Source organism: Hakea prostrata, chromosome 10, assembly GCF_041222555.1.
Source record: "Hakea prostrata isolate BN-2017 chromosome 10, UWA_Hpros_2, whole genome shotgun sequence".
NCBI lineage: Eukaryota > Viridiplantae > Streptophyta > Magnoliopsida > Proteales > Proteaceae > Hakea > Hakea prostrata.
In genome coordinates, this window is record NC_142609.1 from 18,091,451 (window position 1) to 18,115,782 (window position 24,332).

At 39.6% G+C, this 24,332-nt stretch overlaps 1 long non-coding RNA gene across 1 annotated transcript; it reads left to right on the forward strand.

Moving 5' to 3' along the window:
• Positions 1-4,495: 4,495 nt before the first annotated feature.
• Positions 4,496-5,392, forward strand: LOC149002212 (uncharacterized). The gene is made up of 3 exons (XR_016170323.1): positions 4,496-4,584; positions 4,678-4,743; positions 5,347-5,392. It is a non-coding gene; the product is annotated as an uncharacterized LOC149002212 (long non-coding RNA).
• The last annotated feature ends 18,940 nt before the right edge of the window (positions 5,393-24,332 follow it).

The window sequence follows — 24,332 nt, forward strand, 5'->3', positions numbered from 1 at the left end:
TCTTTAAATCCTTTGCTTGGTTGTTGATTAGTTGTTGCACGGGTAGAAGTATTCATCATGACTGATCCAAAGGTTTCATACGAATCTACTGGTCGTCTTACCTCCACCTTACTCAATGAGAGAAATTTTTTGACTTGGTCTCGTGCAATAACCGTTGCCTTAGGTGGGCGTTCTAAAATTGGTCATGTTAATGGACAGACCAAAGCTCCTGATATTGCTGACCCCAAATATGGTGAATGGTTTGCCAATGATAACCAAGTTATGACTTGGCTTTTTAACTCCATGGAACCTCAAATATATGAGATTTTTGCTTACTCTGAAACGGCTAAATCTCTGTGGGATGCCTTAAGTGTTATGTATGGACAAACTGATAATTCCTCTAGAATCTATGAACTGCAACAAGAGATTGCTCATGTTGAGCAAGGATCATGAGCAATGATCTTCTCAGTCTTTTTCTGACCATCTTGGAAACTTTAAAAAGAAATGGGACGAACTTCGTCAGTATCGTCCCCCAGCCCAAACTATTGATGAATATATGAAGAGAGATGAGCATGACCGTGTCTTTCAACTGTTAGCCGATGATTCGACCTGAATATGAAGACTTAAAAAGGCATATACTTATGAATTCAGAAATTCCCACATTCACTACTGTTTGTGCCACTATTCAGAGAGAAGAGACTAGAAGACGTGTTATGCATTCTGAATCTAAAACAGGGACTGATCAAAGTGAGACTACTGCCCATGTTGCAAAAACAAATATTTTTCCTAATTCTCGCTCTGGAAATCAAGTCTCTTATGGTCGTCATCGTGGGAAAGGTCGTGGAACTCGACCTACTTATCATTGTAATCGTGATGGTCATTCTAAAGAACGATGCTGGCAGTTTCACCCTCACTTGCGTCCTTCTAAAGATCAGACCCCCACTAAAACATCAGATCCAAAAATTGTTGCGCAAGCAGGCTCTTCAGATTTTCAAGGTTCTCTTGAACATATTGCATCTCAACTACAACAGTTCCTTCAGTCAAATAGTTCTGTTCGCTCAGCAGTTGAATCAAGCAATGTTGCTCACACCACTGGTACTCCTCTTGCCCTTTCCACTTTATCTCAGAATTATTTTATAGTGGATACTGGTGCAACTGACAATATGTGTCGTTCTTCATATTATTTATCTGATTTGAGTACTAAGAAAGTGGATTCCTTCCCTCCTATTACGGTTGCTAATGGCACCACTGTTCCTATTCAAGGACATGGGAAATTGAATTTATTTTCAACTGAAGCAGATGCATTGTTTGTGCCATCTTTGTCTATGAATTTACTATCAGTTAGCAAGATCACTGAAAGTTTGAATTGTCATGTGATATTTTCCAAGGACAAAGTAATATTTCAAGACAGCAGAACCGGAATGACGATTGGTGAAGGTCGCCTGCAAGATGGTCTCTATGTGTTGGACTCTCCAAACAATGCTTTGGTTTCTTTGAGAAAACCTGAGAAATCCCAACTTTGGCATTGGCGTATGGGCCATCCTTCTGATAGGATTTTAAATTTTTTGAATTCATCTTTCTCTTTTGATTCCAGTTGTTGTGATGCTTGTCATTTTGCTAAACAACATAAGTTGCCTTTTCCGAACAGTACTCATGTTTCCAGTATGTTTTTTGAGATTGTGCATTCTGTTGTTTGGCACTCTCCTGTAGATTCTAGAGATGGTTTTAAATTATTCATTAGTTTTATTGATGATAAATCACGAGCCACGTGGTTATATTTATTGCGATCCAAGAATGAAGTTCTGCAGATATTTCAAGATTTTTGCAAAATGGTTCACACTCAATTTCAGACGAATATTAAAATCTTGCGGACAGATAATGGCACAGAGTATATAAATACTCCTTTCCAGTCCTATCTTAGAAATATGGGAATCTTGCATCAAACATCCTGTGTTGGCACACCTCAACAAAATGGAGTTGCTGAACGTAAGAATAGGCATTTGCTGGAGGTGACCCGTTCTTTACTTTTTCATGGAAATCTTCCTAAAATTTATTGGTCTGATGCTGTTCTTACAAGTTGTTATTTGATTAATCGTCTTCCAAGTAGTGTGTTACAATTCAAGATTCCACTAGAAGTTCTCTATAATCGTCCAATTACAATGACTCATCTTAGAGTCTTTGGTTGTGTTGCTTATGTTCACTCGCAGCATGGTAGCAAACTTGATCCTCGCTCTCAGAAGTGTGTATTTTTTGGGTATTCGACATCACAAAAGGGCTATAAATGTTATAATTCTTCCACCAAGAAAGTTTTTATTTCTCGTGATGTTTCCTTTAATGAAACTCACATGTTTTATCCTGGCAGGAGTCAAATTCAAGGGGAGAATATGGATAATTATAATGAACTTGTTGTGCAGGAATTTGCTCCTACCCCATTACCAAGTATGCCAGATAGCTCATCAATCGGCATTGAGCAACAAAATCTTGATACTCAAGAAGAACCACAAATATTGGTTCCACCTGAGAATGAGCAGACATCATCTATACAAGTTCGAAGGTCAACTCGAGTCTCTAAACCTTCCATCAAATTGCATGACTTTTCAACATATCATGCAGTAAAATACCCCATTCAATCTCATATTTGTTATGATCGTATTTCTCCTCAATTTCTTACATTTTTAACTGTCATTGATGATCATAAGGAACCAATTAATTACCTTGAAGCCAAGAATTTATCAGTATGGATGAAGGCTATGGAAGACGAACTAAAGGCTCTTGATAAGAATCATACTTTGGATATTGTTCCACTTCCAAATGGTGTACACCCAGTTGGTTGTCGATGGGTCTATAAAACCAAATACAACAATGATGGTACAATTGAAAGATACAAGGCTAGACTTGTTGCCAAAGGATATACCCAAACATATGGGGTTGACTATAAAGAAACTTTTGCACCAGTAGTGAAGATGAACACTATAAGAGTGTTAATGTCAATAGCCGTCAATTGTGAATGGCCTCTCTTTCAAATGGATGTTAAGAATGCATTCTTACAAGGAGATTTGCTAGAAGAAGTATACATGGAAGTTCCTCCAGGTCATCCATTAAAAAATCAAGATGGTATTGCCTGTAGATTGAAAAAGGCAATACACGGTCTTAAGCAATCACCACGAGCGTGGTATGAGAAGTTAAGTACAACCCTTATAGTTTTTGGATTCAAAAGAAGTGGATCAGACTCTTCAATGTTTATCAAGAAAACTACTGGCGGTACAGTTGTCGTCTTAGTTTACGTTGATGACATAGTTATCACTGGAGATAATCATCAGGAAATTACTACTCTCAAGCAATATTTGGATAAAACTTTTGACATCAAGGATCTGGGAAAACTTCGATATTTTCTTGGTATTGAAGTTGCAAGCTCTAGTAAGGGATTATTCATTTGTCAAAGGAAGTATACTCTTGATCTTCTAAAAGAAACTGGAAAAATGGGTGTGAAACCAGCTAATTCTCCCATGGACTATAATAGAAAAGTGGTCAATGATTCTACTCCTCTGCAAGATATTGGTTGTTTCCAACGATTAGTAGGACGGCTAATTTATCTTACTATTACTAGACTTGATATTGCATATTCAGTGAGTTATGTGAGCCAATTCATGCATGCTCCTACCAAAGGACATATGGAGTTGGTAGACCGTATTCTATGTTACTTGAAGTCATCTCCAGGACGAGGTATATGGATGAAGAAAAATGGGAACACTATTATTGAAGGATTCTCTGATGCTGATTGGGCGGGTAATCCTATTGATCGAAAATCAAAAATCAACTACTAGCTTCTGCGTATTTGTTGGAGGAAATCTAGTCACTTGGAAAAGTAAAAAACAAAGTGTGGTTGCACGTTCTAGTGCTGAAGCTGAGTATAGAGCAATGGCATCTGCAACTAGTGAATTGGTATGGATCAGATCTCTTCTTCAAGAATTAGGATTTGACAGTTTTAGTCAACCTATGAAGCTCTTCTGTGATAATCAAGCAGCTACTCACATTGCTTCCAACCTAGTATTTCATGAAAGAACCAAACACATTGAGATTGATTGTCATTTTATTCGTGAGAAAGTCCAAGATGGAACTATTGAAACTCCATTCATAAGAAGTGAAGAGCAACTTGCAGATATTTTCACAAAAGCTTTATCCAAGGGAACATTCCAAAAACTATTGTCCAAGTTGACCTCAGATGTTATCTTCGATCCAACTTGAAGGGGAGTGTTATCGGATATTAGTCTTTCAGCGTAACATAAAGACTAATAGTCCACTCATTGTAAAGTTCCTTTACTTGTAGAACTCTACTCATTGTAAAATACCACATCATGTACACTACCATTTCTATTTAAAGATAATGAAAGCTCTCCCAGAACACAGTTGATTGGGGATTTCACCGTGGACGTAGACTTCACATTGAAGATCGAACCACGTTAAAATCTTGTATTCATTCTGAACAATACCCTACCAGGAGAAAAAGTTACAAGGATCGATAATTGCGTTGATGAAGTGATCATGGCTGGCTTTGAGAAGAATGTAGAAGATTTGTATGATCTCAACAAAAGCTGTGATACTAAGGTATGTTGTAGTTTCTTTATATAGAAATGACATCAGTAGAAATCGAGTTAATAAGATCAAATCAACAATTTTTTATGGCTTTGTCTTATTCAGGTGGCAACAACACGACCAATTCCATTTTCCGAGTATTCAGTTATCTTTGAGCTACAAGATGGCAGGGTAAGCAATCAAATCCTGTTTGTAAACATTCCATAATTTCCTTACAGAATCTCAGGAGTTGAAGTTCCATTGATCCCCATTCTATAATATGGTTGGAGAATGAAATGAGAAGTTCAACAGGAAAAGATATAGACCTCTCCCTCCCTTCAGGGTAAAAACTTACTGGTTTTCATTTTATTTGGTCTTTACCTGGAAAGAAACTGAAGCTTGATAGAATTAGAATATCAAATATGTTTAACTTGCTTTAGTTATACTTGAAAGAAGACATTGAATCCTCACATATGCTGATATTCCAGTAGATTGGCAAAAAGTATAATGCAAATCTCTTCCCCCCAAATGAGTGAAAAATGGAGTGCAAACTTAAATTCCATGAAAATTTTCCTAGTATTCAAAGAACATCACCACTATGTTGAACAGGATTTTTGAATCATTCACATTGAAATATAATGAAAATAAAGTTAATAATTGCTGTATTTCTTTTCTTTTTCTTCTTTTCGTTATAAAATGACCCTTTTAGCGAAAAAATAATGAAAATAAAGCATATGAAATCATTTTTTCTAATTTTATACCAAATTGGTTGCTACTATTTTTATCTTATGGCAGTTGGCAGAGTTGCACAGAATAGATGACACTGAGTGGATATGGACGCGAACTCTTGTCACTCCGATGAGCCAGTGCATGGCAAGTTATGGATTAGCATCATGACATAAAATAGAACCCCATAAAAATAATATTGAAGTATCAATCATAGAGAGTTGATACATGTGTAAAAATCTTAAAATATTTCTAGTTATTGTAAAAAGATCAAGCAAAAGAGCCATCAAGGCATCAGTTGTATAGTTCAAGCACAAGATGTAACCTAGTTGAGGCATAATTGAAATTTACGATGAATAAAATTGAATAGCAGGATGTGTAGTTGTCCTATTATATTGTTCAAGGAATTTCAATGTCATAATTGTAGATTACAATACCACAAAACATATGGCCTATGTTTTATGTGATTTTTGTGTACTTCATCTATTATTATCACATGGATAAGTATCATGTTATGGGTAGACTTACCCATCTACCTGTTTGTATCAGGTCAGTTGGCGGTCCAGTCATTTATCAGTATTGGGTTGCTTATCATGCTTAGATTGAATCATGACCATCAACTGAGAACTAAATATCTGACGGATTAGATGAAACCAAGGCAGGTTCCAATGTCTAAAAATATAAGAAAGATGAATGTAGAGGTAAGACCCTTCATTTTATACAAACCAGACTGCTACTTTCCCCGCTTTCTAGTCTTTTGAACTTAGGGTTCCTATGAGCTCTAGTTCTCTTTCCTCCAACGTTCAACTAACTTGATCATTGGAGATGGATCGCCGATCAAGCAAATCGACTCCATTTCTAATGATCTTCTTCATATTACTTGTAGCTGTAGGCCAGCAAATATCCAACCAGTTTGGACCAGAACAACCTTGCTTGGTGTGATATGCTATCTCGGAAGTTTTGACACTAATATATCCCAAAAGAAAAGAGCATTTTAACATACAAATTCAAAATTCATGTTTCGTTCTGCATTCTAGATAATGATTTTCAATAAATTTTTTTCATATTTTTGGTTTAAGGTTTGAACAAGAGAACCAGGAAAGGTGTCAATGAGAAATTTCATATTTTTTATTGAGGAAATAAATGGGTCTTTAGAGATGCCATATTGAATGGTTTAATCAGTTCAAATCTTACTTTCCATAGTTTTTAAAAATATAACGGTATTTCCATATTTCCTCAAAGATGAAAGAAAAAGAAGTTAGTTTCTTCTGTCAAAGTTTCACATGAAACGGCAGGGTGCCGTTTTGCAGGTCCGTAAAACGACACCATGCCATTTCATAGTCCTGCGAAACGGCATGGTGCCATTTTAAATTATAAAGGGGTCTCACATGAGATGGCATGGTGCCGTTCGGGTCAGTAAAACTGCACCATGCCGTTTTAAATTACAAAGGGGTCTCACACATTCAGTGAAACGGCACCATGTCATCTCACAGTCCTGCAAAACGGCATGGTGCCTTTTTAAATTATAAAGGGGTCTCACATGAAATGGCATGGTGCCGTTTTGCTGGTCTGTGAAATGGCACCATGCCATTTTAAATTATAAAGGTCTCACAAATTTAGTGAAACGGCACCATGCCATTTCACGGTCTCCTGAAACGGCATGGTGCCGTTTTAAATTATAAAGGGGTCTCACATGAAACGGCATGGTGCCATTTTAAATTATAAAGGGGTTTCACATGAAACGGCATAGTGCCGTTTCACTGGTCTGTGAAACGGCACCTTGCTGTTTTAAATTATAAAGGACTCACAAATTTAGTGAATGTCATTTCACAGTCCTACGAGAATGATGCCGTTTTAAATTATAAAGGGGTCTCACATGAAACGGCAAGGTGCCATTTTGTAGGTTTGTGAAACGGCACCATGTCATTTAAAATTATAAAGGTCTCACAAATTTAGTGAAATGACACCATGTCGTTTCACAGTCCTATGAAACGGCATGGTGCCATTTTAAATTAAAAAGGGATCTCACATGAAACGGCATGGTGCCGTTTTCAGGGTCTGTGAAACGGCACCATGCCCTTTTTAAATTATAAAAGGGTCTAACACATTTAGTGAAATAGCACCATGCCATTTTAAATTCTCACACATTTTAGTGAAATGGCATGGTGCCGTTTCACATGTGCACAGAACGGTACTGTGCCGTTTCACAGGTCTATAAAACGGCACCATGCTGTTTTAATTTCTAAAGGTAACATACATTTTAGTGAAACAGCATAGTCTTGCAAAATGGCACTATGCATTTTCATCACAATGATAACAGTGACGAAATGGCATGGTGCCTTTTCACAGGTCTATGAAACGCCACTATACCGTTTCACTAAAATTTAAATGGCACCATGTCGTTTTGTCAAATGCTAATTATCTTCTTGGGATTAATTTAATCATTTTTAACTTGTCATTACAATGATGGTTTCTTCATTACTTCAAAACTGCATGTATAAGTTGGTAATTCGTGATCTACACATTTGATTGGGGCTGTAATAGGATCATGTTGCCCTGTTCTTGGGGCCAAAATTTTGAGCTCAAACAGAGGTGAGCTGAGGAAGGTTCAGACCATCTTGGCAAAAGTTGAGTCCTTACATAAGATCTAGAATCTATCATTTCCAAACTTGATCATGAAAATGGATCATGCATCTTCCTTGAAGAAATATAGTCTAGATATTAGATTAAAGTTGTTCTATAATGGACTATGATCCAGGAATTTGGAAAATAATCTCTCTTTATCAAGTATGATATGAATTTTTAATTTACTTGGAGGAACATGATCTAATCTCATCTGTTATGTACAAATATACTACAAAAAGGATGGAGGGACAGTTGAAATTTATTTAGGGGAAAATTACAAATAAATGGAATGAGACAACAACAAATCTTCCAAATTTACAATTCTTGAGCTACCTGTAACAATTACAAAGAATCTATATTTACAAGTTCAAAGTCATAGTATGAGTAATTAGATCTTGTGAACTTTGTCGCACCATATGGGAGAACTTAGGATCTTCTTCATATTGCCCTTCTTTTCTGATCCATTGAATAATCTCATTATATAGGGGAAAGAATCATTTCTGAATAGCAGAGAATGTGAAGTAAGAAAAGAGACTAGAGATGACTACAAAAAGTGTGAGAAGCCAATAGGTGGGAGCAAGGAGCATGGGCTTTAATGAAGACTTTATAAGCAGTGGAGGATGTAGCAGGTGGAATGTTTCCATAAACCAAAAGGAAAAGATACCACACAAGGATTGAACCCCTGATGTGAACACCTTGGTTACGGTTAAGGTAACTCACAGAAATAACCATCTGGCAATTCACAACCCAGATGATACAAGTGAACATGATTGCCCCCATGATCTCTAACCCAACGACCTCACCTCCCACACTGAAGGCCTGGAATACCAAAGCATTTTTGCAGAAGAAGAAGAAGATGATTACAGCACTTGAAAATGCATTCAAAATCCAACCCAATATTCAAAGCCAGCTGAAGAGGACATTCTGCACACCTTCTTGGTACAATAGAGGTAACTGCACATCATATTAAAGTGAGTTCAGTTTTAGGGTTGAGTGCAACTAGCTAAATTGATCATAAGTGAATTTGAAATAACAAATCAATATTCAAATGTAGAATAATCCAAGCTTTCTTTGTTTCTTCGGTAATTAGTTAACCACTAGATGTAATCTTGATGGCAGAATCTGCAATGAGGGTTTTGATTATATATTACTCTAGCAACTGATATCAGCAGCAACAAATGAAAGAAAGATTTCTTAAAATAAATAAATAAAAACCATCATATACCAAAGAGAAGAGAGTTGGAGAGACACAACTAACCTAAAGCTACTGAGGAAATAAACAACCACAGAACAAAATTTCTGAACCTTCTGAACCTTGCTTGCCTTAAACCATCATCCCCCCCGGGTCATTCTTTTTATTTTCTGTTTTTGGAAAAATGTGAATTTTCATGATTCATCGAAAAAGAGTGATGTGGTTTCTCTATAGACCTTCAAAAGGAGAGAAAGAGTCACTTGGAATCGGTCGGATTAGAATCTGGATAAAATCGGGATATGAATTTACATTTGTGCCCTTGTTTTTAATCTGTCGGATTTTCCAACGCGCATTTTGCATTTTTCTATTTTGCGGTCTTAACTTTATACCATTGGATGAGAATATTTGTCTATGTGAAGTGGGGATCTTAGTCTCTCAAACTATGGAGGAGTCCATTTTATCAAAAACTCTAATCTTATTTTTGTATTTTTGAATTTTGCTGTCTTAACTTTATACCATTGGATGAGAATATTTTTCTATGTTAAGTGGGGATCTTAGTCCCTCAAACTATGGAAGAGTCCATTTTATCAAAAACTCTAATCTTATTTTTGTATTTTTGAATTTTGCTCTCTTAACTTTATACCATTGGATGAGAATATTTGTCTATGTTAAGTGGGGATCTTAGTCCCTCAAACTATGGAAGAGTCCATTATATCAAAAACTCTAATCTAAATTCAAATTTTAAATTCCTCTTAAGACAAGTGCGCAAGAAAGAACCGGCAAGAAAGGCTTATAAATATAAGATCGCGGGAAAGAACAACAACGGTAATGAAGCTCTGTGAACTGTAAGAGAACAGGTAACCTAATTTCTTCTTTAGTTTCCATTTCGGTTTAACTTTTCTTTTAGTGTCGAAAATATTTCTTTGTCTGTTTAGCTTAGTATGGTTTCTCATGGTTATGATTTACTAATTTCATCATGTGTACGTCGTTTCTTGGATCATCTTGTTGTTTCTGTGGTTTGTTTTGGCTTTCCTCTGGTTGTTTTCGGAGCTCTCTTTGTTTTCTTTGATGATGACTCCTGATGATATGTTAGAAGTAGTCGTATTCACCATTCGGTTTCTTTTCTTTCTTATTTCCAGCGAAACGAAACAAGAAGATTTTAGGTTTTAGATTGAATGAACAGAAGAGAATTTAGTATGACGACTTCTAGGATGAGCACCAGTAGCGTGATTTCTCCGATGATGGATTCACTCAACGGTGGTGGGTGCCTTGCCGATGCATCTTCTCTGATAATCGACAACATGATGAATTCTTTTCCTCCGACAACCAACAATGAAACACTCTCTCTTTCAGTTTATGATTATGGCATAAGCCTTGAGGAAATCGATTCGTGGGAGAATTATCCAAACGAAGAAGAAGATGAATGCTACATCAGTACTAGCGCTGAAACCGTATCAAATCTTACTGAACCGCAAGAAAACGATTGCAACATGGAGCTAGTTGCACCTGAACCATCAGTATCTACAACGCTGCCAATCATATTTGAAGGAGAGATGGGATGCCCATGTGGGTTTCGTTTCAATCCAACTGACCAAGAACTGCTCCTGTGTTATCTGGCTGGTAGATTGAGTGGCAGAATGCTCCCATCTGATGCAGTTAGGGATTGTGACGTCTATGCCATGGAACCATGGTTACTGCCTGGTACTAAATATTATTTTTTTTTCTTCTACCATCGGTAGCCACTGCTTATATTTTTATTTACGGGATTATTAACTTAATCATTTGGTTTTCTTTGATTAGGTGCTGAAAACATTAAGAAATCTCTCTACTTCCTTGTGCATCCAAAAAAGCTATCGGAAAAGTGTAGCAGGCCAGATCGTCGAGCTGGAAACGGATTTTGGCGGATGAGCACCTCAAAGGTGGATATATGGGACAACAATAACAGGATCATTGGTTACCAGCGACAACTTGTCTATAAGATGTTCACTGATTCTAATAGGAATTATAAAACTGCCAAAAACACCAATTGGATCATGTACGAATACAAATTGAGAGAGGTAAATGAAGTATTAATCATTAGTTTTTTTATAATTTTTATTTTATGTTAATTAACTTTTTATATTCTTACCACTTGTTTTTATTGTCTATGGAACAGCACGAAGAACTAACTATTTGTAAGGTAAAAAAGAACGGCAGATCAGTCGGTGTTTGATAACTTCTTTTTTATTTAGTTTGTGTATAGACTTTGTATTGATATTTTAGGGCATAATCTTTGTGCCATATGTAATTTTTTTTTTTTTTTGGATCAGTAATTGTAAAATTTATTTCATTATAAATAAATTAGAGGCATTGTCCTCTTTTCTAGTCCTCTTTCATATGATAATTTCTTTTTCTTTTTCTTTTTTCTCCTATATTTTCGAAACTTAATTTTAGGGATTTATTAGGTTCAATTCTTAGTTGGATTCTAATCATGACCTTTGGATAATTAACTGCCATGTGTCACAATTCTAAATAGAAATTACATGGAATTGTAAGAGGTGAGAATTGTAGAGGATGCGAACCCAAATCATGCTCACCAAACCTAACTACAATTTTGAATACAATGCCAAACAAGAGAAATGGCAACAAAGCTACCGGTTTCAAACGTATCCATAGAGAAAAGAAGTAAAAATCTTTTTATTTTTTGTGTTGAGATTTGAGTAAAGAACAATAGAAAGGGAAAATTTAGATTTATTCAGAAAGGTATTTTTTTAAAACATTTTACTCAAATAGATTTTTTTTTTAAATAATTATAAAATCTGAAATTTCTTGATAATTTTTCCGGCACAACTAATATTCTGCAGTAAACTACCCAAATTACCCTCAGGTCTTTTATATAAAAACTTGTGAGAAGTGTTTACCAATTCCTTCAATTTCTTGATAATTGAAAGGTTGACAATATTTTGTCTTTTGTAAATCACAATCTTCCTTCAATTTCATTTGTTTGCAATGAAAGACTTGATAAAAAAAATTTGATAATTATTTTAAAAAAAATCCAATTGGATAAAATAAATTTAAAGAATGGATGATGATCATATTAGTAATCATAAGTTCGACTTTACTTTTCCAATAAAAAAGAAAAGAAAACAGCGTTTTGTTTCCTATGAGACTAAAAATTTCTGGACATATAGATCCCAAAGATCCTCTATTCCCATGTAGGTTTCAAACATGGTTTTCCAACGTGGCAAAACAAGTTTCATTCTTCCAAATAGCAGAGTAGAGCCATGGGTAAAATGTTCCCTTGTACATGTGTTTGTCAGAGTCCTGATGCGAAGTGTTCTGAGCTTCATACATTGGAGAGGAACTGCTCATGATGCTCAAAAGGTTACTGCTGTTGTACAAACAGGACTTTCCATCCTCCCAAGTAACCTTATTTTTCGTTAAAAACATGGGTTGCAACAGGAGTAGTAATGAAGGTCTATGAAGAACATATAATTCATCATTTTCTGTACTGTTTGTCCATGCATGGTATAACCTCCATACTTGAAAGTTCCACGTCTCTTTAATCTTGTAAAGAAATGAGGATCTTGGTTACTGAACAAAATCTGGATTTTTTTTTTGAGTTTTTCTTTCAGGAGTAGGGATGGAGGGTACACTTAGAAAACTTAACATATTACAAATCGCCTGCAGAACCATTCTTGCTTTCTTTTGTGACTTTTTCTGTTTCCTTTTCTATAGCAAGTCTTGGTTGAGCAACTAAATAATTAGTTTAGATACCTCTTTTGTGTCTCTTTTGATGCTGCAATGTTCCATCATTCGGATGCTCTAATTTGACAAAGCAATCAGTTACCATTGAACATTTTCTTCCAGCCTAGAAGACTTGCTCTCCTGATGCTTATAGATTCCGAAAGAGCTGCTGTTACATTCAAGAATGCCTGGAAAGATCCCAACCACTGGACAAAGTGCCCAGTTCCAATAGAGCTGATTATTGTTGCTACTGTACAATTGAATTTGCAACTTGTTGATACGGAATCTCGCTCGTCCTTCCCTATCACGAACCTGCAAGATACGAGCTCGACCTTGGGGGGTCGAGGTACGTCTCCGACGAACAAGTCAGTACCAATAATATGATCTCAACTACTCAATAGCGAATTCAAGTAATTGATCCCAAGAAGTATGAATACCTGCCCTCTAGTGTTTACCAGAGGTCTTTATATAGTGTATGGTGATAGAGTTATATTCGGAATAACCTTGCTTTAAGTTATTGTAGGAGAGTAACTCTTTAGAAGAGTCCTTTTACCTAACTAACTCTCTTCTCCAGTTGTTGGGTGGTAGGAGTCTACCTTCGTGAGGCCATCTCATACTGTTATTCGGATGGATTTATTAATGTGGTCGGCCCTACCATGAACCTCCTGGTCGGACCCTGTTAGGTTGCGAACCTGGTCGGATCGTGCAACCGCCGGTTCAGATCGGGGACGTAGAATGACCATTTTAGTCATTAACATAAGCCCCCCAGTTCCTTGTGGTCGAGAACGTTGTGCTCGATTCGAGGGATTATTTTCAATTTAAAGGATGCATGGTCGGACCGATCAACATACTCTTTATCGAAAACTGTAACGTCCCACTCATGAGTAGCCGTCATTTTTGCGCGGAAGCCGAGGCACGTTCTTCAAAAAGTGTGCGTGTTTTGACACGTGTCATGGCTGTCGCGTCGTATTAAATGCTCGCAGGACGACGAAGAGACGGTTGATCTCTTACCGTCCACGTGCTGCTTTTGTCACTCGTTGGATGGGGATCTTTAGAGTTTTTAATCCTCGTCGTTCTTTTGAGGGATTCAGAAGGCCTTTGGATTGGAATCTTTTTCCAATTTATAAAGGTGATCGTCTTCCTCATTTCCTCCTCTGTTGTTTTTGCAAAATTTCCAAACCGTCAGACGAAGTTCTTCTTCTTGCGTTTGTTTGAGAACGAAGTCTGTTTTCCCCTGTAGCAGAGCTCATACCTTCGTTTCTGTTTCTCTTCTTCAGGAAAGCTTCACACAAGTAAGTCTTCCATATCTCTCTGTTGGTTTTTCTTCTTTTTTTTTTTTTTTCTGTTGAGAGTACTTGTAATGGTAGTCCTCTGTTCATCTCTTACGTATCTCCTTTTGTTTTTCTGTCTTTGTGTACGTTTTTTCTTCCCCTTTTTTCTTTATATTCCCATTTTAAAGAGTAATGGTAATAGTGAAGAGGGGTTCTGCGACTGTAATACATAGGAGAGACTTAGATGAGGGTCCTTCTTCTTCTGCAATTCCCGAACAGTCGGTAGATCTCGAACATAGTCTTGGTGATAGGTCCGAAGAGGTGATTGAGGAATCTCTTGGTCGAGAAAAACTTGGCCGGGATGGTGAGGAGGGAATAGAGTCCCGTCCTGCTGTAGTTGGAAAAAGTGCTCGAGCTCGTTTTAAGGCTGAGCGTCAACGGTGGAAAGATAGTCTAACCCTCGAAGAGTATAAGTTAGAACAAATTAAGGAGTTGACTCCCGACCACATAGACTATGATCCTTATTCGTCTGGTCCCGACTTCATACCCTCCCAAATGACAGAAGAGCGACTAGAGTTTCTTCGAGTAAAATATGAAATTCCTTCAGATCATAGGATTCGTGTCCCTACCAAAGATGAACGTGCCAACTCCCCTTCCCCGGGCGAGTTTGCCCTTTATGAGGATGCTTTGAAGAGCGGTTTACGTCTTCCCGTACACCCCTTGTTTATAGGTGTAATGGTACATTTTAAAATGTGCCCGGGTATGTTTGTGCCGAACAGTTGGCGCAATTTCATTTGCTTTTGGGGTTTTTGCAAAAAGGTAGGTGTCCGACCATCCCTAGCATTATTTCTTCATTTCTTCGTGGCGAAGAAGCAGGAGCAAGATGGTTGGTTTTACCTTTCCAAGCGTACCTTCTCCCAATGTGGTTGGGAAGGTAACTTCGTCGGGACGGGGACTCTGCCTTCCAACACGAAAGGTTGGCGTCCCAAATTCTTTTTTGTTCGTCCGCCCTCGAAACCTTCCTTTCCCATTTTCTGGGTTCGTGGACCGACTACAGGTTCCAATGACATCCCTACCCTTTCTGGAGCCGAGCAAAGTGCCGGGGAGAAGATTCTTCGGCTTCCTACCGAGGATAAGAACATGTTTGCCGTTCATGGGCATTGTCCGGAATACCCCAATGTATTACGTTATTGGGGGTTCCTTCCTGGTATGTATCCTTTTTCGTAGATATTCAATTTATATCTATCTTATTCTGATCGGGAATAACTTTTTTATGTCTTCCCAGTGATGCTTAATCGGGCACAATGTTCTCGGGCAGCTGATGAAGATATGGAGGAGGTGGAAGCACGGATCCCTACCAAGTCTGATCGGGTCCGGTCTGAAAGAAGGAAACAAGTTGTATCTGGCCCAAAAAGATCGGCTGATGTTTCCGACGAGCTTACTCGGCCGATCAAGAAGAAAGCTCCATCTTCATTTGCGGCTGGTTCAACTGGGGATGCCTCTCCTTCTGTCCTTCCCGAAGATATTCCGAGCACCCAAACCTCTGATGCCCCTTCTTCCGGCCCACTCAAGGCGGGCTCTTATGTTTTAAATAACAAAGATGATGGGTGTAAAACCCAGCCCTAACCTTGACCCGGAAACCTTGTTATTTGTAGGTCCGACGACCCGAAGTAAAGTAAGAAGTCAGCTTTGGGCCATCCCAGTAGAGGACTTGGTGTCTGGCTTTGAATCCATGAAAGTTGATGATGAGGTTCTATTTATGGAAACTGAATCCTGATGAAGATCTAATTAGTTGATGGACTTGGAGTGCTCTCTATCTTGGTTTGAAGGCATTTCTACCTATTAGGTAAGTCACTTGACTTGTGTGCAAAACCCCTTTAGGTTTGGATTTGATCTGGACCTTCAATTCCCTGTTTTGGTCTTCCTTGTCGCATTGGTCGACTGATTCCACTCGACCAATGAGTGCTGTCTTTGGCAATTAGGTTGTTCTTGCTCTATTTAAGTCCAATCTCGAGTCCACTTCGTATTTGCTGCCTCCAAACCCTCTGGAACGAACCAAAGACCTCTGCAAGTCATCTCTCTTGCATCCTTGGTGTTTTCTTGACGGATCTTCGTCGAAACTCTTCTTTTTGCATCAAAAGGTATGTCTACTCTCTCTTCTTCTCCTCCATCTTTGTTTTTCTTTCCTTTTTGAGTTGAGACAGTAGAAGAGATGCTGCATTCTCTGTTGCAAACATCTCTGAACATGTTCTCATGATCATCCTAAGGATTTGAGGCTAGAACAATGATCTTAACCATGATCATTGCAAGCTTTTGAAGGATTCATGATCAAACCATGATTTAATCTCTGTTAAACTTCTAATCTGAATTCTGATCTCTTTGGATCTTCTTTTATTGATCATGTTAGTAGTTAAGTGTTGTGTTTTCTTTCCATGATCCATAATCCATAGATTTCTAGTTGTTCTCTTCTACCATACTATGTGTTCTTCATGATGCATGATAGTTACATATATGGTAGGTTTTATTTCCTTATTTAGATTTATGCTTCTAAGCCTTATTCCATGAAGACCTATGTATGTTTTCATGTTTTCATTACTGAAAGCAATGATCCATCCTCCTATTGTTCTTGTTTTTGTTTTCTATTTCAAATTCATCAAGATCCATGGTTGAGTTAATTATGGTAACTTTTTGTTTCCTAATTTGGATCTTGATACCTTGATTTGATTAGTGTTTTGAGGTCCCCTAATTGTTAGAATACTACTGATGTAGTCTACCCCTTGATTAGTACCCTTTTGAACCATCAAATTCGGATTTCATATCTTAAAACTCTGATTTTATAGGCTACTGTCTGCATTGGTCGACTGATTGGTCGACTGGACCACTCGACCAATCCACTCGACCAATGAGTACAGCAACTCCAGATTTGGTCTGTTTCGGATGTTTTGATATCTTTTCTGTTAGGGATCTTTCCTAATATGTTGTATATACTTGTTTAGGACCTTCTTCTCAAGTTTGCCAAGATCTTACTTGATTTCTTAGGATTCCTTTGCGAGTTATAAAAGGTAAGGATGGTTATTTCCTTAATTACATAGATAGCATGAATCTAGTTTCTATATTTGAATATCATTAATATGTTTCCTAAATTAGATTCTTACAATGATATACTACTGTTGCATAACTTTGATTACAGTAGCATTACTTATTCATATTGAATTGATTCATGTATGATTTACTTACCAATGTTATACAAGTGATTGTAATTACTGATTTCTTTCCATATATGAAGTTACCATATATGTGATGATATGAATTAATGCATGTGTATGCTTACGTATGGTTTGGAAAGGAGAGGTGTCCTTTCGACACTTCTGTCCTTGGACTACTACGGGAATATTATGGGATGTTTCCGGAGATGCCCTCTGGACACCTTCCTAAACTGTTGGATGACATATCTAGGATTGTCTAGTAGTGTTTGGCTAGGATGTCCTGTTATGTCAGACCCTAATCGGAGGGGTATTGAGACCGAACGACCCGTGGTAGCAATGGGGATTCATGGGCGCTCAAGACCGGTAACCAACCCGTGAGAGGACAGGAATCACATTGTGGGGGCCATTTATTGGTAGGGTTGCATATGGTTAGACTTGGGCTCACGGGCGCTTAAGACCGGTAACCAACCCGTGAGAGGACGTGAGAGCTTCCCGTTTACCATATGTGGATGATCAATAGGGTTGATGAGTCCGTAGTCCGAGTTGGTCGGTGCCATAGGATACGCCGACTCTAGTGTGAAGGATACCGGAAAGGATCGTCGGGGACGAGGAATGGAAGTATCTGGATCGACTTGATGTAACTAAGTAGAAGACTTGCATTTGGCTAGGTTTTACCCCGACATGCGCCAGTACTTATACCAAATGGTTGTGAGAGAGTGTGTTGACTTAACCCCCCGCCAAGGTTTGTCCCGAGGGATGAAGGACCCATTACCAATCGGCTGCTCAAGACCGGTGAAATGATCCGTGAGAGAATCCAAGATATCTTAAATGGTTGAGGATGTGAGTGGACTTTCCTAAAGAAGTACGGTGCTATGACTTAAAGCATGTCTGCCAATAGAGACCAGCATACATAGAGTTAGATTCATTCATTCATTGTTTGTCTCATATCATATTGCATTTATGTTTGTTCGGAATTCTCGCCATTTATGTTATTATGGATTTTTAATCGCCTTCTTACCGAGTTTCTTTGAAACTCATTCCTTTATTGTACAATGTTGTTAGACTATCCTGCAGTACTCGAGTACTATGACGGTCCCTATGAAGAAGCGCAAGGCGAAGAGGCATATCTCCGAGGAAGGTGATTGCGGTTACCACAATTACTCCGAAGATCCCGCGAGTGGTTATGCTCCGTACGATGCTTAGTCCGACCATTGAGTGGAAGCGTCCTTGTGCTATTTATGAGATTTACACTTACAAGGATGTTGTCTATAAAGTGGAGAACAATTTAGTTACCCAATGTACTAGCTACTAGGATTAGATTTTATTTGGTTTATTCTTTTAGAGCTACTTTTCCGCTGGTTGTAAAGTGGGATTTTTGCCTCGCTTTACTTATCTGTTTGATACTCTGATTATATTTAGTATTCGATTCATTTATGATTCATTCTTTCTTTATTGAATCTATGATTTATCTTCCGCACTCTTGTTATGATTGTTCATGATTATGTTATTGTTTATGTGGGAGGTTGATCACTCGATACCGATCTTCGGGCTGTGGATCACACTCTCGGGTATGCCGGATAGGGTACCGGGCTGGGAGGGCGTGATGATTGGTATCGAGCCCAAGGTTCGAGGAGATCCTAACCACAAAAGACAACAACTGAACATTCCTGAGTCATTGATCCGAAATGACTCTTCTACTCTTAGAAGTGAATAATAGAACACCGAATTAGAAATTTGACCTTTGAGGCATAACAAGAACATTTCTCGAATAACATACCATAATTATACTTGAACAAATGACACTAATGCAAGGAAAAGAAAGTTGCATAACATACAATAATTAAAGAGAAACAAAATGAACTTCATTAATTTCAAAAGTTTTTACAATGATTACATCTGAAATGCATAAATGGAAAATCCTAAGGTACAGTCTATCTAGGTGATCTGCTCGATCTCTCGTATGCTCCGAACTCCTCTCGCTAGCTGAGTCACCCGATGCTCTATCCTATCCTGTCGTGACTCCATCCTCTCGTACATCTGCTCCTGTCCGACCTCCATCCTCTCTAGCATGGAAGTCATCGATCTCATCTGTGCACCAAGATCCGAAGTCTCCGGAACCGCATGTGAAGGGCCACCTACCTCGAAGTGTGATGAAGGAAACTCGTGATGCACAAGGCTCAGCCTCGCGCATATCTGCATCATCTCCGGCCTGATCATCACTATCCGGACCGATATCCTCTCCTCCATCCTCGATCCCCGATCCTCATCCTCTCGATTCATCATCATCCTCACCCTCCGGACCAGGAGATCTCTCGACTAATGTAGTCTCATCCGACGAATGGTCCGAGTCCCAATGGGGTATCCCCGTGATCTAGAGTCCACTGGTGTATCCTCGAAACTCATCCCGAAATGCCTAAAGATCAAAGTCGAAGCCTCCCATAGCAAAGGTTCCGCATGCTAGGCCGCGAGAACTAAGTCCAAGCATGACCTGCTGAATGATGTAGGAGAGATCGATCTCGAAGCCCATGTAGATGCGGTAGATGACTAAGGCCTCCATCACCGTGACCCGATGGTGATGTCCGGCTTTCGGCATGATGTTTCGGCCGACTATGCGACCGATAATACGTGCAGAACCCGTCATCCGTCCGCTAGTCCACGGTGTGAAGCATCGACGGCTATCCCATAGCGTAGAGCATATCTCGCGAAGCTCGTACGACATCGGATGGCTGTCCAGATCCGCTCCTGCAGGTATCCACACACACTACCGTGGATAGTAAGGAACCTGCAAGATCTCAGCCGGTGTCCGGGTAGAGAAGCGAATCTGAGTCCGGAAGACCCCGCTCCCGAGGACAAGTCTAAGTGGATGTCCCTGGCCTCGAGCCTCCTCTGTGTAAGTAAGGTTGCTGAAGAACAACCTCACTAGCTCCGGGTATACCGGCAAATCCTCGGTGAAGAGATGAGTCCACTGTAATGTGTCGAACCTCTGCCGAATCCTAAAGGCTCTGAGCTGGCGTAAGTGAAGTAGACGTCCCATCTCGATGTTGCAGTAGCTGAAGTAGGCCTCGTACGGAGAACTCGGCCCGAGGTGTGTCAAACATGTCCGGTCTCCTAACCTCCCGTCTAGGCTCGAAAGGAACCCGACCTCTGCCCCTAAGAGCACCTACGATGCGACCACGACCTCTACCTCCTCCTCGCCCTCCCCTCGCATAGTGTATCCGTGAAAGAGACAAGAGACAATTCCAATTAGTGCTATTTTAAGATTTGAGCCAAAAGGGTATTTTCGTAATTTTTCGGAAAATTTCAAATTTGGGGGAAATTTGATTTGAACATACTAGCATGTGCGCAATACTTGGAATTTCATGTCTATGAAGTTGTTTTGATGAAAATCGATCGAAAACTTGGATTAAAGCGAAAAATTCAGCAAGAAGAAATTTGGGGATTTTGCAATTTAGGTCAAAATTGGATTTTTGAAAAGTTGAAATTGGTTAAATCAAATTGTATGGACCTATCTACAATGTCATCTTGAGCATGTAGCATTTGATCCCGTGCGAAAATTTCAAGCGGTTTGAGAGAAAACGAAATTTTTCTAAAGATATCGATTTCGGTATAAAACTTTGCGAGATGAGCACCAATGTGTTAAAACTTGTTGTCTATGCATGTCATTGTGTTTAAAACCTAGGGAATATGTTTCTAAGCATTCCTAAGCATGATTTCTAGCATTGGATACAAGTAAAGCATGGTTTTATTGAAATGCAAGCATGAGAAGATGAAAATGGAAGAAAGAATGAGAAATTTACCTTGTTTGTGAAGATGGTGTGTTGTGGTGTTGTTGTTGAAGCACTAAATCACCTCAAGAACACTTGTGGGAACTCTTGGAGATTTTCCCTAGAGCTCTCTCACCTTTGGAAGAAGTTAGAATGAGGTTGGAATGTGAAAATGAGGCTTATAATGCGAATTTTCGCATTCTGTCTTCATTGGTCGACTCATTGGTCGACTGGGTCACTCGACCAATCACTCGACCAATGGTCACAGTGACCTCATTTGCTGTTGAATTTTTGGAAAATGTGATTTTTGCCTTATGGAATATTGTTTGATGACTATATGGATATATTTGAGCATGATTTAAGTTTTCAAATCATTTGGACTTGTGGTTTATGTTGAATCTTCGAAATTCGGTATTTTGATGTTCTCGGTTTTGCAGATTGGTTACTCTGAGAAGTGGGCGTGGTGAATCCAGTTGGTCATGGAGGTGGTGAAATACCTCAGGGAGGTGGTGAAGTACCTCCTGGAGGTGGTGAGATACCAAATGTTGATCGGGGTACTCATGAGATCCCCGGTGCCCCGAATGTTGGAAGTTTGGGAGATATTGCCAATATTATGGGCAATATGATGCGCAGCAAGCAGCTCGGTCAATTCAACCGAGATGTTGGTGGGTTTCATGACTCGCATAATGAGACCGGGCTGGTGCTAATGTGAATCCTCATGCCGCAGATCCTGAATGCGGGAGGTTTAGCTGGAACTCCTCATACTACTTTGATGGAGAGTTTTTTTCGAAGATGCAAGTACCCACTTTTACTGGAGTTACCAAGGACCCCTTGTTTCCTAACAAGTGGCTTCGTGAGTTGGAGAAGGCTTTCCGACATCTGCAATGCTTGGAAGCTCGGAAGATTTTGTTTGCTTTGAGCGAAGTTGCAACAAGAAGCTGATGCATGGTGGATCTCCACTCGTCCTGTTTTGGAAGGTTTGCATGCGGGAGTTGTAACTTGGGAGTTATTCAAAGAGGCTTTTTGTATGAACTACTTTCCCGAGGCGGTGAAGGATGCGAAGGAAGCTGAGTTTATGATTCGACTCAAGGAACTCGTGTCGTGTTGGAGTACCAATAGAAGTTCGAGGAGCTTCATTTCTTTGCTCCGATTCTTTGAAGGAAGACCTCGCCAAAGCAAAGAAGTTCTTCAAAGGATCGCGCCCGCCATTAAAGCTTACCTCACAAGTCCAGCCTATAGTGAGCTATGCTCAAGTGGTGCAGAACTCGAAGAAGTTGGAAGAAACAGAGAAGGAAAGTGCTCGTGTGCAAAAGCCTTGGCAGTCAAGGAATTCTGGTTTGGTGGATCGCAATGACCGTCGTTTTGTGAGACCTACACCCTACCCCACTCCTACCTTTCGGGCTAAGAGTGTAGGTCGAACACGGGTTTTCAGCAGCCGGCCGGTTTAGACAAAGTATGGCGGAAACCGACCACCAGCAAATGCAAGTGCAAGTGCAAGTGCAAGTGCAAGGCCTTTTGTTCGAAGCCCTCTGTTGCAGCCCACCCCGTTGGATCCAGCAATCCCGTTTGCTTCTCTGCAAGCAAGCTGGTCATTTTGCTCGTGCTCTGTCCGAAGCGGCCTCGCCCACAGCCCTGCCCGGTGGTGAAGAGTGCTCCTGCTCCTCCCTCCGGTAGAGTTTTCAGTATTTCCGGTCTTGAGTAGGATCCAAGCCATGATGTGATTACAGGTACATTGTTAGTCGCTTCTATTTCTGCATTTGTCTTATTTGATACGGGTGCATCTCATTCGTTCATGTCATCTCGCATTCATCAAGAAGACTAACCTAATCCCCGAGAAGTTGTCTAGTTGTTTATTGATTAGTACACCTACTGGTCCTGTTGTGAAACTAGATAAGGGGTTATCTAAATGTCCTGTGTTGATTGGTGAGAAGAACTTGGAAGCCAATTTTGTGATTCTTGACATGAAGGACTTCGATGTTATTTTGGGAATCGATTGGTTGACAGCCCACAAAGCTGTGTTCCTTTGTTCCTCAAAGAAGATTCAGTTCCATATTTGTGGAAGTCCGGTCTTTGAATTTCGGGGTGAAAAGAGAAGGGTTTGTAAGAAGGTGTTGTCTGACCGATGCAAGTCTATGCCCTAGTGGATGATGCTTCATCCGAAGGCAAGGGTATAGTGGAGAAAAGAGTTGACGAAGTCGAGTTGTCTCTGCGACTTTGTTGATGTCTTCCCCGATGATCTATCGGGAGTGCCTCCGGACAGAGATGTCGAATTCTCTATTGATCTCGTCCCTGGTGCTGCACCGGTATCTAAAGCTCCGTATAGGATGGCTCCTACTGAGTTAAAAGAGTTGCAAAATCAGTTGTATGAGCTCATTGATAGAGGTTTCGTGCAGCCTAGTGTGTCACCTTGGGGAGCTCCGGTCTTGTTCGTCAAGAAGAAAGACGGTAGTATGCGCTTGTGCATCGACTACCGTGAGTTGAATAAGTTGACTATCAAGAATAGATATCCGCTGCCCAGAATCGATGATCTCTTCGATCAGTTGAAGGGTGCAGTTGTGTTCTCAAAGATTGACTTAAGGTCCGGATATCACCAATTGAAAGTGAAGTCTAGTGATATCTTCAAGACAGCTTTCCGAACGCGGTATGGTCACTACGAGTTTAGAGTCATGCCCTTCGGATTGACCAATGCTCCTGCGGTGTTCATGGACCTCATGAACCGAGTATTTCATGATGTGCTTGATAAGTTTGTGATTGTTTTCATTGATGACATCTTGATCTATTCGAAGAGCGAAGAAGAGCATGCGAGTCATCTAAGTTTCACTTTGCAAAGGTTGCGGGAAAAGAAGTTGTTCGCTAAGTTTAGCAAGTGTGATTTCTGGCTTAAGAGAGTGGTATTCCTTGGTCATGTAGTTTCAGTCGAAGGTATTCGTGTCGATCCTGAAAAAGTCCAAGCTGTGGCTGATTGGGAGAGACCGAAGTCGAACGGAAATAAGAAGTTTTCTTGGATTGGCGGGTTACTACCGAAGGTTTATTGAGAACTTTTCTCGGTTGGCTGCTCCTATGACTAAGTTGACCAGGAAAGAAGAGAAGTTTGTTTGGTCTGACGCCTGTGAGAAGAATTTCCAAGAGTTGAAAGATAGATTGACAAGTGCCCCGGTTTTGACTATACCGATAGTTCCGGTGGTATGACAAGTTTATACCGATGCGTCAAAGATTGGTTTGGGTTGTGTACTGATGCAACATGGCAAGGTCGTAGCCTATGCTTCTCGGC